Raw genomic sequence first — 18,897 nt, forward strand, 5'->3', positions numbered from 1 at the left:
TGTTATAGCTTGACAGGGCACTGTATTGAAGGCAATCGTGCAGTATACTAAAACAACTATTTTTTAAGTCCATGTACTCAGAAATGTGTTGCTTTTGGTTAATTTGTGCAATGAAAAAATTCCTAAACATAAGTATCAGTAGATTCGTCAAACCACAAATATTTTTATCTAAATGGGTCAATAATGGACCGACATCCCTTTTTAATGAATTGATTTGATTTAAAAAGAAAATTAAAAAAAATAAACCGGAAAGGTTGTCTTGACTGCGGACTTTATAATTTGGAGATTAAAAATTGGTCTCAATGGATGTAATTTGATTTTAGTAATTTATGAGAACATGCCTAAGATTGTATAATCAAGTCTTGATTTCTTTAATAAAACAATAATTGACATAATAATCATTATTCTTTAATATCTTTTAAATACATGGAAAATTCTAATCACACTTAACAATCATATAAAGCATCTTTCAAATGATGTTTTTTTAAAAGAAATTCATCCAAAAAGATTTTAAAATTTACTTTATTTAACCTTTTTTAACAGACAGCTTAATTTTGATTTTAAATTCAAAAATCCTTTTATCCTAACACACGCCTATCAGCTTACAGTCAGGCATTCCAATTATTCGCGTCATCACAGGAAAACAGGTGTCGTATTACATCAAAACACATTGTAGTATGTAGGGCAACCAGTCGGGTGTATCAACATTTAAAACATGATGCGGGGGGGGGGGGGGGGGGAGAACTCGAGCGTGATTCGGTGAGAATTGCTAATAAACTGCATGAGTAATGTTTTTTATTTAAACATTGCTGGGCAAACAATCAACAATTTAAACTGAATTTTAAAATATATTAGATTGGAATCTGATACATTCCATGATCGGTGTACAACTTGTGTGAATTTATACTTGATATCCCTGCTGGAAAGATACTTCCTTCTTCTAGAAAAAGAAAGTTTATTGAAATGGAGAGAGAGAAAGAGGGAGAGAGAAAGAGAGCGAGAGAGAGAGAGATAATGTTTTAATATTTGTTTAATACTTTACTTCTTCACATTCATCTTATGTCAAACACATGTTAAAAGATATAAAGTACAACAATTCAGGGTGTGACACAGACTATACAGTAGACCAACCAATCAGGTGACACTTCTATTGTTGGGTGCTCGATGTCAGCACGACAAAGTCTGCACACATTCAAGTACACCTGACTGCAGGTTTCATATGCATTATTACAGGCCAGATATTTTAATAATCTGACAAAAAATACGTGTGTCATCATTGGGTAAGATATTGATTATTATATGTAACTTTGATTTGATTAAAAAATATCTTGTTTTAAAAGATGTGAACTTTGAATTGAAGTGAAGTTTTGTTTTGGTGGTGGGGGGGGGGGAGGAGGGGGAGGGGGGGCTTTATGACGGTGTGGATATAGAAATAGCGTAAATATATGAGAGAACATGTCGTTTGTTTACGAGTTTTCTTGATGTTCCAGTATTCCAGTTTCTCTTTTTATTCATTTTAGACTACAGAGTTCTGCTTTTCGCGTGCTAAATCGGGTGTTAAGGGAAAAAACTACCATCCATAGCTTCCGAGAAGTAGAGCGGAACTACAGATTACATTAAACGACACACGGAATATAGAAGTAAGTCAAGACAAACTATGTATTATGTCAAATTATATAAGGTAGTATATTAGATGTATCATATCACATTACATAATACAGTCTATAAGATGTACATGTCATTGAGTAGGTCACATAGACATGATACAGACACAAGTAACATTAAAGTAAGTCACTTCAAACTATGTATCATGTCAAATTATATAAGGCAGTCTATTAGATGTATCATATCACATTACATAACACAGTCTATTAGAAGTATATGCCATTGAGTAGGTCACATAGACATGATACAGAGACAAGTAACATTACAGTTAGTCACTATAAACCAAATTATCATGTCAAATTATATAAGGCAGTCTATAAGACGTAAATCCCATTGAATAGACTGCCTTTGAATCAGTTCATTATTTCTCGAATCCATTTTGTGGGTGTGATTTCCTTCTTTAAAAAAAAAAGGGGGGGGTGGGGTGGTATTGAATTTGTGTAAAATGCGGAGTATATTTGTTAATGAACAATTATATGACATGATAATGCATATATGTAATATGGTATTATCTTATAAACCTGTTTATACTTACAGGAGGTTAAACACAGTAATAAAAAATCAGTTACAAGTATACAGGAAGTATTTGCCTTTTTTAAAATAAAAGACCAAATGTTTGAATATAAAAGTAAGTCAGGACAAACAATGTACCATGTCAAATTATATAAGGTGGTAGCAAGATCCTTCGACAAAGCAGTCCGTCGACATACAACTATTGTTTATATTTTTTCAAATATTTCTGGAAATCCGTTATGCATAAAATAATAAAAACAAAAACAAAAACTTCACACGGTTGATAATGATTGGGACACTCATCTTTGATACGGAAAGATGTGCCCGGAAGCAAATACAGTTAAATCTTCTTCATCATATACTTCCCTGGTTTTTGATTAAAATTAAAAGAAAACATAAATTTAAAGTAAATCCACCCTCCTGTGACGTCATACATTTTACATAAACCATGAATTCATTAAAATTCTTGCCAGTAGATTTGTAATTTCTATGTTATCATAGGTGCACATCAAATACTTAAATCATTGTTTACTTGGAGATATTTTATAAGCGTTGTTCATCCTAGCTTATATTCGACATAATTCAATAATGACAAAGGGAAATAACTCTTTTCTACTTTTCCCTAAGTGATATATCTAAATGCTACAATTTTTCTAATGTAAACATTTCTTTTCTTTTTTTTAATTAATTTTAGTTTTATGGTTTAGTAAGCAATAAAATTTAAAAAGACAAACAAGTATCCATCCACTTATATTTAATTTTTAAACAAAAAAAGTGTGATTTTCAGATGATAATTTCAGCCTTTGGTTTTTATTACCTTCCATCTTAAATAGTATGGATACATATATATCTTATTTATTTTTTGATGAAATTCAAGTCAAATAAGTTAAAAAAAAGTTAAGTTTTTAACTTTGAACCCATGATTTTATAGGTACGGAGTTACCTTAATGGAAGCCTTAATTTACAATCAACAAACTGCACACAGTGAAAAATTTTAATTATCAGAACTAGAGTTATCGTTATTTAGTCATAGAAACTTTTTTGTTGAACTTAACTGTTTGAGGTTCATTTTCTCCCTGATGTTATTAGATTGGTAAAAAAAATCGGAGTTGCAACTATTTTATGCACTGTGAGCTTTAAAGGCTCAATATAGAATGCAGTAAAATTAATTACTTTGTTCTGATCTTTGGCACAAGAGTGTAAACATGAAATTCAGTAATTGTGGCATAAACCGGAAGTGGAAGAGAACAACCCTAAGTGGAAGAGATCAACCTTGACTTTTTGTCATGCAGAGAAATCCTTGACGCCACTGTATGTTGTTTTGTGTATCTGCAATTTTTCGTTTTTCATATTTTAGATTCGACCGCGGCGACTCATATCAAGTGTCTGCAAAACAATGTATACGATGTCAATTGATTCAATGTAATGTGATGCACACACACACACACACACACACACACACACACACACACACACACACACACACACACACACACACACACACACACACACACACACACACACACACAATAAAACGGCAAACAATGTATATGGTGTCAGTTGAATCAATGTAATGTGATGTACACACACCCTTATGGACAAGGTGAGCTGTGTTTACATGAACAAGTTATGCACGATTGAGATGCGTAGTGAATGAATAAACGTTAAGCATTGTTGAGTGACTGGTTGACATGGTAACATTTTAATAAAGAAAATAGTAATGCTGCTAATATAGAGTGTTTCTGGATAGCATGACTAAGAAGTGAACTCGCCGGGTCAAAGTTTGTCGTGAGCAGCTAACTAGGATGTTGGCAGTGTCCTCGAATTTTAAATAAAAAACTGCTGCACATTCTTCTTTTGTGTTGAATTGCATGAGATCAGAAATTAATTAATTAATGCTGATTGTTGAACGATAAAAAACCAAAAAGTTCCAATTCGAATAAAGCTAGTCAGGCAACGTAACACCTGAGATAAAAAAATAATAAGAGAGAACATGTTAAGAAGAAGTACCGTACCGGTTTATAGAAATTTGAGAAAACAATGCACTGTTATGCAGAATATCATTTCTTACCGTCTTCTGTGCCCCGAATCAACAGACCAACCCGATAACGAACCCGATTGTAATAATACAATAACCCTGTCGATTAAATTTACAATACAATGCATGACACTATTTTACCACTCGGGTCGGAAGCAAATTGAAAGTGGTGGGGGGGACTAGACTAATACTCAGAAATATTGAGGAAAAAACCTATTTCCCAAAATCATGAAATCCTAATCCGTGGGGAGGGGGGGGGGGGGGGGGGCTAGTATATCTATTTCTCCAACTTCTCAATCTTTCAAGGTGAATTTAGTAACAAGTACATTACCGGTGAGAAAAAGGGGGGGGGGGAGGGGCTAAACCCCTATTATGCTATGTGCCTAATGGTTAAGTCTAGCTAAGGCTAAGCCCCCCCCCCTTAGCTGCCCCCCCCCCCCCCCGGTTCCGACGCCTATGTTTACAGAACTTTTTTGTTTGTTACAAACAATAAAAAAAGGAATGGTCCAAGTAATGAACGGTATTATTACTGAATACATACTTTTCTCATTTTTTCACTACACATCGTACCCGATAACGAACCCGAACGTTAAAAAATGGAATATAAAAAATTAATTGTTATCGAAAATGTGTCAACCAGACGCTACAAAAGTCTAAACTTGATCTTTAGTTTGACATTTTGAAGCTGTTCAGCAAATTTCATATCATTCCTCAAACGCATCAAGAAAAAAAAAATGTGGAAAACTGAAGTGGGGCAAACAGACGGATGGACAGACGGACGGATGGACGAAAAGACGGACTGAGGGACGCAGAGGAAAGCTACAGTCCCCTCCGGTGAAAACCGGTATGGGAATAATAATTTTAAATAACCAACATTGTGTATGTTTAGAGGAGAGAGAGGAAGAAAAAAGAGAGAGAAATACAGAGAGAAACATAGCCAGAGACGGAAAGAACGAAATAGCGAAAAGAGAGAGAGAGAGAGAGAGAGAGAGAGAGAGAGTTGAGTACATAGCTGAAGAGGTTAATAATTTGCCTCCAAGTTTTAACTTTGCAGTTAATATGTTCAAGGGTAATATACAACAAGTACACAACGACATGTTGATACTTAGCGCCAATCTTCAGAGTCCTATAACCCGGTATTCTTATCAATGTTCTCCTATAACTGTTTCCATAATTCCCAAAAAAATTGTGTAGCCATTTCCATAAAAGAATATTTTTCTATATGTGAAAAATTATTCCCGTGCACATGCGCAAATGTACCTCAAACGTTAATCGTTTACGAATGTGCATAGGCAAATCACTGTTATTCATTTGTAGGATTTTCTATAAAATTCTTTTTTTATGTATCTAGTCATGCTGGCAAAATTTGGGTTTGGTTTTTAACATCGCAAAAATGGCGTTAAATACGGCATATATGATTTTCTATCACATTCTTTTTTATGTGCATAACACAATTTGGGTTCCGTTTTCAACATCGCAAAAATGGCGTAAAAACGGCAAACAAACGTTTAAGTGATTTAATGTAATGCATTAAATGCACAGATCTACAGGTAGAGAGGGCCCTGGTGGTTCTGGTCATAAACTCTGAACAATTCAAACCTGTCAAATTAGAGTGGTAAAGTTACTGAAAATAAACGTTGGAGCCCCTCCCCTCACCTCCCCTCCCCTCCTCGATAACAGCCTCTCTTCCGATTTAAAATCGAGTTCCGTGCATGCATTCGTAAACTGGGAAAACTGTCTAGGAATAACAAGACAAAATTTGTTAATCGCTTAGTTGAAAATCCATATCTTGATGTTAAATGAATTTTGACATATTTTATTTTTAGATTGGTTGGGTCTATTATGTAAACGGCAGTTCAAACATTTTGTATGATAATTACCGGTATGTCATTCAGTTTTAATCGTCAAATAATAAGATATAAAGTTAAACTATTGATGTTTATTCGCAGTAGTCGAATTTCCAGTTTATATTGCACATGGCGGAAAGGGGTATATTCTTTACATGTATTTATCTTGAGATCTCCACGTGGAACTAAAATATATGTCAAAGAAGTGAAGTACTGTCGGGAGTTGATTTAATAGATTATCAAATATCTTAAAAATCAACAATATGTAATTTCGAATGGCAAATAGCTTATGAGATGTATTTTAATTATTACGCATATTTTTTGCCTAATGAATATAAATTCTCGGGCTTCGACAAAAAAACAGAACTATAGACGGAAAAGCCCATATGAATCATGTTCTGTACAAAGTTGCTTAGGAGAGGACCACCTGCTTCTGAATACATTTCATTGAATTTATCGATTATATTCAAGTACTGAGTCTTGTCAGTGTGATAATTTGTGTTAATTGTGTCCAAACACTGTTTCACTTCCTTTTTGCCTGAGTAACTGCAGATGGGAGTTGATTAAAATCAACTCCCAAAAAAATGTGTTAATCCATGAAAATAAAGTCATACTGCTTTCTCTTAAACAAATATGTATATTTAATGCATCTATAGACTTTATTTTATCATTTTAGAAATAGATAATTAAACTACATAGGTCATTTAAAAGTCAATTCCTCTAATGTATTGCGATTGTCATGAGCGTTTTCTTAAAGGAAATGAGGTACCAACATTTGCCTAATCCCAATTTTACTTGAAAAAGAAATTATCGAATTCCATTGTAAAATAGGAATGATATAGGCCCTAATTATAGAAAATTTTAACCCTTTCGCTGCCAACGTAAATATCTGAATTGCCAAATATTTAACGTCATTGGTATATGACGTTACGAAAGGACTATGTGCGGTATGGTCAAATATCTGCCCCCGATTTCAACCAATTTTTAAATAGTATCGTATAAAAACAAAATCTGTACAAATCATTGTATAGAGGATGCCTACAACTTTAATCTTGATTTTAGTCATCATTGCTTATTTGCTGTTTATCTATGACGTCACCTAAATGACATAATTCCCGCAAATTTTCAAACAAATGAAAATAATCTCATTTTTGCTCTATATTTTGCATTCGGAAGTATAGAGCGCAGATCTGCTCAAGTGCGATTTTAACATATGTTTTTCTTCAGATAGGTATACACATTATACTAAGAAATGGTACTTGAGCAAGCCTGCACTCGATGTTTCCCTGTCGAAAAACCATCGGAAACACCCATATTTTGCTACCAAATATCAATTTATCAAAATAATGCAATGTTTATGACGTCATTTCTACATTATGACGTCAAGCTTTTACACCCTTATTTCCAATGATTTTAACTTCCTTTAATCTTATTTTTAAATCCTTTTCTAAAACTTTGATTTTGGGGGCAAAAAATGCATAAAACCGCATATAGTATTATCTGACGTTATAATGTAATGCGGGGCTTTCGCGTCAAATTGAATTATTGACGTTTAGCGCACCTGTTTTACTCGTAGTATTCTAAATAGAATTTTTAAAAAGTATTTATTTAATAATAAAAGTAAATTTGAAATGAAAAACGCAAGTGTTTATCTGATATACATGTACCTTTTTATAGGGTTTTGAAAATTTATCAAATTGTTCATCTACAGCTGTTTTAACGAGAGCTTGGACTGTGAGCAGTTTGACTCTAGTCTGATCTGATATGAATGCATTGAACGCAACGACACTCGTCCGACTTAATCTAGGGGTGCATGATGTTACAGTATCATGTTCACCGGAAGAAATTTGTAATTATTTAATTCTAACCTTAATTTGTAATGTTTATCATTGTATCTCAATAGCGACTTTGATTTAATTGGACTTTGATTTATGTTTTATCTAGCTAAAAAACGAGGTACGATGTAATGGATAAATAACGAGATAGTGTTGAATAGTTTAGAGAAAACATTCCCTCCGAGGGCCGAAGGCCCGAGGAGGGGATGTATTCTCTAAACTATTCAACACTATCGAGTTCTTTATCTTACTTTAAAAAATTCCCCCCATTGAACATCCAAGAACCATTGACCCATTCATATATCCAACTGTGCTGTAATACAAAAGCATCAAGCTCATTTGAGATTTCAATAGTACCATACACAATAGCCTAACCAAACACACCTTTCATTCATGGACGAGTGAACAGGTGCGCATCTTATAGTAAACCATTCCGTTGTACTGAGCAGACTTAAATGTAGATGATGCATTTTTTAACGCAAAGTACATTTAATGTATATAGATCTAGAGGTCTACACTACCGGGAAAGACACGAATACCGTTTGAATGATATTTTAGACTTGCAAGGAGAAAGGACAAATCAGAAATTTGACGAAAATTAACAGACGATGATTTGTTAAAAATTTCATAGGAGTCTTATGAAGTCAAAGTGCGACAATATTAAGGAAAAGGAGTGATATGGTTCAAGGTTCAAAGAGGATGTCTAGTACTGTTTATGGAAGAGATTAATATGTGATCCCAAATCTATCAAAATTAGGAAAAGGAGATATTTCTGCTTAAATTTCATTTGTGGTTTATCGGATATACATTTACGGATGACAAGATTTTATAAATTTGGATATATGTTGGAAATACATGTTTTAACATTTTGTCATTTTTATTTGTTTTATGCACTGTTGGATATTTGAATATCCAACTGACGGGCGGTTGGATATTAAAAATATCCAACTGCCCATCAGTTGGATATGTATATATCCAATCACTGTTGATTGAATAGTGAAAATAAACGTTGACAAAATACAATAGGTGACGTCATTGAAGGTTTTTTAAAAATGACAGTAAATTGATTATAGAGGCGCTTCAAGAAGTTTTAGATTATGCATAAGAAGAAGAATGTAAAGTTTAAATGTTTGATGTTAAAGATATAAAAAAGCGTTTGAACAAATAATGAGCTTTTCGTAACTAATCAGATAAAATGGATATCAATATTTGACAGCTTGTTTTGATGAGTAAACTATAGATCATTTCATCCCACCGAAAGTCAAAGCACTTGTAAAATGGCTCAAATAAATATTGTCATTGCCTGCTAATAGGTTTTCTTCAATTTTTAATACTGAACAACTCGATAAAAAAAAGTTATACACATAAAAAATAATGAAAGGATTGACGCAAGCTACAACAGCAATGAGTTGAATTAAATTTTTAAAAAAGAAACAATAAGGATAGCATGAATGTGGTGTTTACTTTAGCTAACCATTTATACGTATATACATGTACAGTAAGTACAATGTACATGTATACTTCCCAACACTAAAACACCTTCGCAATGCATGACAATAGATACATAAAAAATGCATGATAAATCGTACGGTTATTTTAGTTATTTGGCGGCCGCATTTTATTATCAGACGGCCGGCACATAATTTTCTGGCGACCGCCACTTATAAATCTGGCGGCCGCGACTTAATATCTGGCGGCCGCCGCATAATTTATCTGGCGGCCGCCACATAATTTATCTAGCGGCCGCCACCTTAATCATTTTGCAAAACGTGAGTGTTAGTGTATTTATATTAGGTTGAGAAGATTGATGTTGACACAGCCGCTGCTAAATTATCATAACTATACAACTGTATAAATTTGAAAAAGGAAGGTTTCTTATAGTAGTAAGGTTTAATTTTTTTATCTCGAATATTCGAAAAAGCAGGACATATCAGAACAAAATGAAATTCGTCCACTATCTCTTGAGAATTAAACAAAGTACATTTACGGTCATTTCTAGGTATGTTTTTATACCTTCCATTTTAAACGTTTAAGGAATGCGCTGATATTCTATATTTACATAACAGAGACTTTTCTCTATGTGACAGCCGTTTCAAAAGATATTTCTGTAAACAAAAATGTGAAGCTATTTCCTTGTACACTATACATTTTAAAGAATTTTCAAAAACACTATAACAATTCTGTATGAACGCGTCCGTAAGGCGCTGTTCAACTAGTAGAACAAATTGTTTAACATTAGTAACTTCTTGTTGTTCTCAAAAATTTCCAAGTCCCAGATAATAAAGTTCATTTCTAACAAGACTTACCCAGTTTTTACATTTTTGCTGTTGTTTTTCATATTTATTTAACAATTCCTTATAACAGTTCTGAAGTATACAATTATTTGTTGTCAGCAAGCTACACCAGTATTTCAAAATACGAAGTTTTCTTTGTACATACAAAGGATATCTACCAAATTCAAAGTAAACCATAAAATTATTGGTAGATTTTCGAAGCGACATAATTCTTTTCAAAAAATCAATATGTATTTTTTTCAACTTGTGGGGCTTTATGAAAACTCCAAGTTTCACACCCATAGTTCAGAACAGAACTAAAATATGTATCAAATAAAGAGAGCGTGGTCTCAACATTTATACTATTTTCTTTAACCCTTTTCAACAGTAAAAACAAACATGTTTTTGCTTGTATTGAGTTTTGAGTAGAGTCAAATTTGCCATTATACTTAAAATTAACACCAAGATAAGTAAATACGTCAACATTTTCGAGCTCTGTGTTATCATAAAAAAACATTTTTCAAAGCTTTTAATTTTTCCACCATTTCGAAAAACAACCATTTTTGTTTTGCTAACATTTACCTCTAGCTTCCAACTATCTGCATACGCTTTTTGTGTATCTAACATTTTTTGAAGCCCTTCTACACTTTCTGAAAATAACACAGTATCGTCAGCATACAAAAGTAAAAATAGATTCAAATCTTAAAGCTCAATGCTTTGACAACAGTTTGAAAGTAATTCATTTTCTAGTTCATTAATAAATAATAAAAACAACATGGGTGAGATTGCATCACTTTGTATAAGACCTTACTGTAAAGGAAAATATTCGGAAAATTGACCATTAACTTTCACACAGCTTCTGATGTCATTATACATAGATCTAATAATATTAAACAATTTTCCATTAATACCAGCTTTAACCAATTCATGCCATAGTTTATTGTGTTGAATGCTGTCGAACGCCTTTTTAAAGTCAACAAAACAACAGTACAAACGTTTCTTGTCATTCAACGTTTTGCTTATTAATGAGTGTAAGACAAATATAGCATCTCTTGTCCCTGATCCAGGTTTAAACCCAAACTGTGTGTCACTTACTACATTATTTTCCTCACTCCACAACAACAGACGTTTATTCAAGATAGATGTGAATAATTCTGAAATATGACTTAATAAAGTTATCCCCCGATAATTGTATGGGTTATTTACATCACCTTTTTTATGAATAGGGACAATTATTCCTTGTGACCAAAAAGTTGGGTAACAACCGGCTTTCAAAATGGCATTGAACAGTTTTGTCAAAAGAGGTGAAAATACATTTGAAAAACTTTTGAAAAATTCATTAAGTACATTATCAAAACCTGCAGACTTATCTAATTTTGAATCAGCAATTGCTTTGTTTATTTCATCAATTGTAAATGGAGGGTCAAGTTGTGGAAATATCGGGGGTTCGGTAAATTCGGGTCCGGGGTCTTCATAATCAGTTTGGTTGATCGCAATATTTTTGAAGTGTTCATAAAAGTCTAATGTCGAGAGCGTTGTATTATTTCTCTTTTTTGCACCTTTAAATACACGGAAGAATGACTTTGGGTTGGATCGGCGGGGTAACTCCAGTTGATTTCCCTCATATCTTTGGTATACACGTTTAAGACGAGTTTCGACGGTTTTGTATTTCTTTTTGGCAGCAGCGAGTTTATCATGGTTTTCCGGTGTTCTAGATGTGTTGAATGTTGACAAAGATTTTCTGTATTCCTGATATAGGGCCTTGCATCGATCATCGAACCATGATTTGTGTTCTGAGTTGGTGTTTGACTTGGAATTTTGTTTGGAACCGCGTACGCTGTTTTGGTTATATGTTATTTCCTTTTCACAGAACTCACTGAAAGTGTCTAGTATTGCGCTGGAAAAATTTGTCGCTGAGATGTTGATACCTTCTGGAGATTCGTCTATATCTTCAACAGAAGCGATTATATTTGGTGAACTATGGTCTAGTCGTTTTTTTTTCGCCAATAGCATCCGGGTTCCATAATACTTTTGTAGTTTTTTCCACAGGGGTTTGAAGTATATTATGCTGTTTATTATTGTTTTCTTTCGTTTTTACTTTGAGGTAAATGGGCGCATGGTCGGAATATAAATTAAAGTCACCAACACGAAAGTTACAAGTTTCACTTCGTAAAAAAACATTTTCAATTTGTACATTTATACTACTATATCAAAATAATAGACTCGAATTTTTCGCCTTTTATACCGATAAATCGGAAGAGTACTGTCTTTTGTTTTATATATTTTAAACATTATTGGTACTTTAATATTACCAATTTGTTTTAATTTTTTCTCAATCAAGTTTTGCTTATTAAAAATCAACGAACATTGCTTAAAAAATTCCGGTAATCATCTGGATTTTTTTTATTTTACAATATTGCGCATGCGCATTGCATTAACGCTAAATCACGGGAGCCGTTTTAGTTTACGTTCCCACAATATCACATTTGCATGGATTAACTCAGAAACAATACTACAAATACGTGTAAATTGTTATTGAAAAACTGCTTTATATATTCTGGTAAAAAAAAAAACGTTGGTGAAAAAGAATTGAATTCTTCAATAATTTGAATAAAATATTTAGATGAAAGGTATTTACAGTCTCAAAATGGTTTGTTATTTAAAAAAAATTGTTTTGGATCGATTCTGCAATTTCCTACTACATTACGGTTATATGGGAGGCATTTAACTGTGGTGACGGCCTGTTCTGAGACACAGTTAGATTATTTTAATTAAGCAGAGGGTATTGAGTTAAATAGCATTATTACAGGCTTAACGCTTGGTTCTGTTAAGGTCAACAATACGGTGTGTCGATGTATCTATTTTATAAATGTTCGATATCATATGCAATGTTAACCCGTGCATGCACGGGTCAAAGTCTAGTAATCTATAAGACTGGTGCCTCTCGAGTTACAGAAGGTCATTTTTCCTGTTTTATCATCACTAGACCGACCATTCAAGATTCTCAACTGCGTTGACTTACATAAAGAGATTAGGACACGTCCATTGGAGTTGATAGTATTCTTATCTTCTGTTCTGCGTTTTGTAATTTCTTCATCCGGGATATAACTTAGGACACTTAGTATATGACTATGTAAAGTTTTATCAATAATATCAGATTCAATGAAATCTGCTGCAATTCCACACCTGCTGTTCAAGTCAACCATAATAGGTACATTTCCGCGAAAGATATATTTCGCAACACTGTCTTCTAGAATATCAAAAATCTCTATTTTGTAAGCAGAGTGGAAGACGCTTCCCTCGGGTGGTATGTATGTGAAGGCAATATAGAGGTCCTTACCAGTGTCAAATAATCGTTTGTCAAGCTTTAGCCAAATAATGCTATCGAATAGAACCTCGGATATAGTGATAAATGACTTTAGCCACGTTTTGCTAGCAAGTAATAACCCACCCCCTTTACATTTACTTCTCTGTATTGGCGGGAAATCGTCAAAATCACACAGTTCAAAATCATTATCGCTAGCCAGGTCTTACACAAGAATATCAAATCATTGCCCTTTAAAAGAGTTTGAAAGTGTTCGTCCTGTAATTTTTTATCAAGAGATCTCTGGACGTTCCAGCTACATATCTTCAAAGGATGTTCAAATGAACCCCTTCCGCTGTCCTAATTTATATCATCGGGTACCTTGACCTCTTTTCCGTCTATAATATAGAGTCTATTTACTACTAAGCTTGCGCGTTGGTTGTTTTTCTTAGCTTCTTGGTAGATAGGGTAAAGCCTCTTTCTCGCTTCGATTACCTCTGTGGGGAATTGCTCACGAACAAAATAGTTGGTGCCTTTCAGGTTTTTTGAATGGGATCGGACTGTTTCTCTTTCTCTATGAAAACTGAACTTGGCCACAATTTTCCTATGTTTTTTCTTGTCAATAGGTCCAGAATATTAATTACATGAAAAATGAAAAAACTTTCCGGAATGAAGTAGAAACTTTTAGCAAGGGAGATGATAGCGTCAGATGGTATTGACTAGGACGTTTCTCATGCGCTGGATGAGCTTTCTACATAGAACATGAATCCTACCGCTGGATTCAGTTCCTCCCAGATGTCTGATGAATTGTGTTTAATTGCCAATTTATTAGAGATCAGATACAAATGTACAGATTTATGAAACAATTCTTTGAAGGGGATTATTGCACCTGCCGCGCCGATTGAAAAGAAAAACAAAAAGATTTAATAGGTCACATATATATTTCATATTTCTTCCCCTTCCCAACTTCGTTTTCTTTCTAAAGGTTGAATAACACATCGTCACAAAATGGCTGACCTCTGATCGAAACGAAATTTCATTATACTAAAAGGATTTTAATCGACAGCAACATCTACATTACTTCATAGCCGGGTGGTTAAAGTCTTTGGCTTATGATCCGTACATCCTGAGTTCGAATCCATTTGGGGGCTTTTGCTGTTACTTACTGAATTGAATTTCTAATTATTCTTTTTTTTTTCCCAAACTGCAAATTTTCGTTTATTTGACATATGTACGGTTAATTTATCATAAAATCTTTCATAATCAAATAATTTACTGTTAGTTCGAGTGACTTTTTCCAGGTGTGTTATTCCACTTTAGACAAAGAATGTATTTTTTAACGTTAAAAATGTTGTTCTAACCCAGTTTATGATGTCTAAGTATAACGTCGCTAGCTGTTGAATTTAATTCAGTCGTTATTTAAATTTCAGTTCTTTTAGCATCAACATACCGATCAAAAGTAAAGTTAACCGACAATTATTGCACACAGTTTAGGTTGCATTTTCATAGTTACATAAAGGAGAACCTTGGAATGTTTTCCCTGCAAATTTCAGCACTTTCAGTCTTTCAGTAGGTGCTCTTTATTGCCAAATTCACTCTCACGCAAAGAACGACGACAATGAAAATTAGAATAACTAGATTCGATCTCGTTGCGAGCAACGAGTGGGTCTTCCGTCCGTTTTTTGAGTAAATAAGACAAGTTTTAGGATGAAATTGTTAATTGACATAAAAAAATATGGAAATAAAATTGGGCACTCGGGGCTTGATCCCGGGTCGCTTGAGTACATTTGCATGATTTAACGACTGAGCTTCTCGGACTCTCGCTTCTAGCAGCAATTATCCTTTGAATTTCATTGATTTCACAAACACATTCGAAATAAACCCTCCCCCCTTTTTTATGTGTGCCCTTAGACTTTGACCTTGGTCGTTTGATCTTGACCTCTTAGAACTGATGTGTAATAAGTATCTGCAAGATATATATCAGATTCATTTATATGTACAATTAGCTCTTTCGATCCCCTTTCTCCCTATTTTTAGGTTTGACCTTGACCTTTGACCTCTAAGAACTGGTGTATTATAAGAATATGCAAAATATATATCAAATTCAGTTATATGTACAATTAGCACCCCCCCCCCATTTATCCTTTCTTTTGTACAAGAATTGATTTCTAATATGAAAATGACCCTCGATATTTGGACAGGAAATTGTATATTTCTGTTTAAAATAATACCTAACAAAGTGTTAAAACGTTTGTCAAAACTTTTCAAAAGTTTGAAACCTTGCCTGCTTTTTTACCCCAGACCGCGTTTTAGACTAGGCCTCCGAATAAAAATTGTAGCTCCAGTAAAACTCTGTAGAACTAGGCGAAAATTCATGGGATTGTTCCTAACACTTGAATCTAATTGTTTTCAAATATAAAACGAAAGGAACCATATTGAAGAAAGTAATCCATCTCCAGCGGCATCCCGTTATCATTCAGAGAAACGAAATTTCAACGCTTCGATATTTTTATCTAATAAATTCATGCTCAAATTTCACTGAAAATTTGTGTTTATATTTTTATCAGCAGTCTGTGACGATATTTGTTGAAGATCCAGGTAAGGTAACTCTTCCTTCCCAGACCCCGATTTCTATGTAGTTAGTCGCGACAAGAGTTTGACCTGGGCTGTTGATATCTTAGTCAATGCTATCCGGCACCATTGTTTACAAGCAGCACTGATTTTTATTAACAAATTGATAAGCATCTGAACCAATCGCTAAGCGTATATGTATTCATAATGCTTCTCAATTCTTTTTTAAACATTTTACGGAATGTAAACACGGCGGATCTAAACCATACGGGTGTGTATTGTTTTGCATCGCATCACATTCATTTAATTGACAGCCTATAGAATTTGAAACACGCACCTTTTAAGAGTGGTTAGTGACTGGAATGCAAAGCTAATGGTCGCAGGTTCGATATCTGTCTTGGCCGACTTTTGTTTCCTTTTTATATTGAGTTGGAAATTGATTTTTTTTTTTTGATATTTACTCTTTAATTATTACAACTAAACCATTTTGAAAGGTGGAAAGGTCTCTATAATTGTTCCGTTAACAATTAGTCTATTAGTTATATATTTTACATCTATTATGTATTATTTCTTTTATTTCTTACAGAAAGTTATAGTTAATTCATAGCTCTATAGAAACAACCAGGCTGATATGTACACGACCCCCGTTAATCGATTGCCGTTGAAATTGTTAGATGTGAAATATACACGCCCTGTTTATCCATTGGTCGAAACCTACAGCGACCTTACACAGTTAAAAGGTCTCTTTAATGATTTATGCGGAATATGATGGAACATGATGCTAGGAGATGAAATTTACATAACCAGCTTACACTTGTTGTGTATTTTTTTAATGTCGTCATATATATTTTCTCTTTGTATAATTCACAGGGATATTATCGTTTTATGTGCCAGGCATTTTAAGAAAGATAAGAAATAATGTCTAACGCTTACAGTCATTTGAGGTTTAGTTTATTTGGTCAAAAACACGAAACCATTGTAACAAGAGAGAGAGAGAGAGAGAGAGAGAGAGAGAGAGAGAGAGAGAGAGAGAGAGTGTGTGTGTGTGTCTGTATGTATAGAGAAATTAGTGATCAAGTGGTTCAGTAATTTGATAATTATTGTCTGAACAAGATATTTGGCTCGCTTCGCGTTGTACAATGCGCGGGTAGTAAAAGGGAACAATGTAGCGTCAAAAGATAAGGGCCCTTTTCTCATGACGGCAGTCATATGTTGTATCCTCTATACTCCCAAGCTAAAACATAATTGATGAAAATGCTATATGGGATGTAATAAGCAACAATGAGCAAGAATTTTTAAGAAAAAGGGTTGTTCGCCATGCACGTGCGATATTTGTACGGCGGAAAGGGGGGGGGGGGGTCATCGCAACAAGTTGTTACATATGTATATCACGGTACAATATAAGTAATAATTGGAGGTGGATTATCATCATTACCAGAGAATCATCAGTTTTGATTTAAAAAATATATATTCATAAAGCTGGAATATGTACTGGAGGAACTACTGTAAATTTCTTATTTTACGCGAGAACTTAATTCTGCGATTCCACTGTTCCGTATCAAATCGCGAGAATATATAATCGCGATCACCAATGTTCTGCAGTAATTTACTGTAGTTCAAAACTGTCTGAAAAATAAAAGCGAGATTTTAAAATCCGCGGGTTGCCTCTTGCGATTTTACGCCGAAATTAATTCCACGCGTTTAAATAGGAATCTACAGTAAATCGCTGTATAGCGGGGTGTGACCCGATTTTCGATCATTGGGCGATTTCATTCATCTTAAAAGGGGTACATAATTCGCCTGTCTTACTAAATGTACATTTAAACAAGTACTAGTCAAGTGTTTATGTTAACTCGATATATTTCTTCTAAAACATTGGATCCAAAGTATAATATACGTAGCTGATACAAAACAAATATCAAAAAATCATTTGAGACCCTCCCTATGCCAATGGATGAGTTCATTCAAACCGTCAGCCGTTACGTGAATGGTAAAACGGGACTTAGCGCTATAATATGTGTCATTCAAAGTTTCTTTCGCGGCGATTAATGTACGAGTCTAAATTGGGATCAGAGCACACCGTACCTATCATCCAAGGCTTTTCGGTTCACTCCGCTCCCCTTAAATGGGAGCGGAGTGAACCAAAAACCCTTGGAACACATCACAGGCACGTAGCATCAGGATGGGGATGGGGGAGGGAACAGACACTTAATTTTAAATATCAAAAATGGAATATCATAGATTTGCCCCCCTTTTACTTTTGCCGCAGCATGTAATAAATAAAACTGAAAATAGTGAATTTTAATAAAAATGAATTGAAGTTAATGGTTTTGAGAATTCATCCTCTTTTAAGTTGCTTGTCAAAATATTTTAGAAGAAGCTGCCCCCACACACTTTCAAAACAATATTACATGCTTGAATAATTATTTCTTCTTCCCTCCTTCGAATTTGCATCTTAATATGGCAAATACAATTTAAAAATTGACTGTTTTATCTTTACATGAAATTATTTGATACATGTACATTCGTAAAATAATTTTCATTTAATGGAATATTTTAGTTTCAAATGATATACATGTAAATGCACATGATGGAAGACAACCCTGAAATTTCTTTTTAAATCTGCACTTTCCGTTTATGAATTTACGATCAGCAGTTAAATTGAAATTTATTTCCTATAAGATAAAATTAATCAACTAATTGATGCATGCTTTCAATGAACAACTTTATTCAGTCAGACAAGCTTTTTAAAAAGCTATTACTAGTTGATTTTAAAGTATATAGGGTAGACATATTTCAATAGATATCGTTCGTCATTTATAAAATAGCTTGGAAGCGCTTATGTTTAAAA

At 33.8% G+C, this 18,897-nt stretch overlaps 1 long non-coding RNA gene across 1 annotated transcript in view; it reads left to right on the forward strand.

Annotated features, from left to right (window-relative positions):
• The window catches only part of LOC136273001 (uncharacterized), a 57,819-nt gene that overhangs the window by 5,151 nt on the left and 33,771 nt on the right, over positions 1-18,897 (forward strand). The window contains exon 3 of the long non-coding RNA XR_010711122.1: positions 1,521-1,640. This is a non-coding gene — a long non-coding RNA (uncharacterized lncRNA). The remainder of the gene's footprint in view (positions 1-1,520; positions 1,641-18,897) is intronic.

The sequence above is a fragment of the Magallana gigas genome, chromosome 1 (assembly GCF_963853765.1).
Source record: "Magallana gigas chromosome 1, xbMagGiga1.1, whole genome shotgun sequence".
Taxonomy (NCBI): Eukaryota; Metazoa; Mollusca; class Bivalvia; order Ostreida; family Ostreidae; genus Magallana; species Magallana gigas.